Source organism: Mizuhopecten yessoensis, unplaced genomic scaffold (assembly GCF_002113885.1).
Source record: "Mizuhopecten yessoensis strain PY_sf001 unplaced genomic scaffold, ASM211388v2 scaffold8123, whole genome shotgun sequence".
NCBI classification, from domain to species: Eukaryota; Metazoa; Mollusca; class Bivalvia; order Pectinida; family Pectinidae; genus Mizuhopecten; species Mizuhopecten yessoensis.
This window is the reverse complement of record NW_018407390.1, coordinates 1,722,856-1,723,489: the sequence shown is the minus strand read 5'-3', so window position 1 is coordinate 1,723,489 and position 634 is coordinate 1,722,856.

Sequence of the window (634 nt, the reverse complement as noted above, 5' to 3'; positions counted from 1 at the left end):
TAACAATGTTTAGAGTGAGCATTTGTACTAGCTATGTTTTTTGTTCCGTTGAAAAAAAAAATTAAAAAAAAAAATTGAAATCTCATATTAAAAAATATGACGAAACTAATGCAAGGTATGGGTAATTGTTCAGAAATTATTTGGTTATGCAATAGCGATGCCGTAGAAAAAAAATCAATGCCTCATTACTTTTTAGGCGAAGGGACGGGGATCCTTAACAAAATGTATCACATTTAGGCAAGGTGTTCACTTAAATACTGTATACTATATGAACTATTCAACGTACACCAGTTATTTAAAACTTCTATTCGCCGTACAATGTGTTGCTATTCGCCGTACACTTCACCAATATTAGTTATACCAATATCTAAAGAAAGAAGCATAATATAGAGCGACTCCATGTATTATCATGACTATATAACTATAAGAAATCATCTTAGCATATCATGTATATAATCTACTGACAAATATCAAGTCAAGACAATATTTGCTGTTGCGAATGAAGATTTAGCGGTACTAGGCAGACTGTTTTGTAAATAATTTGCAACTACACCAAAACAATTACATGCCTCCTGTTTCAGATATGAATTATGTCTATGCTTGACCGTCGTGCTTATTTATTTGTCTCTACGTA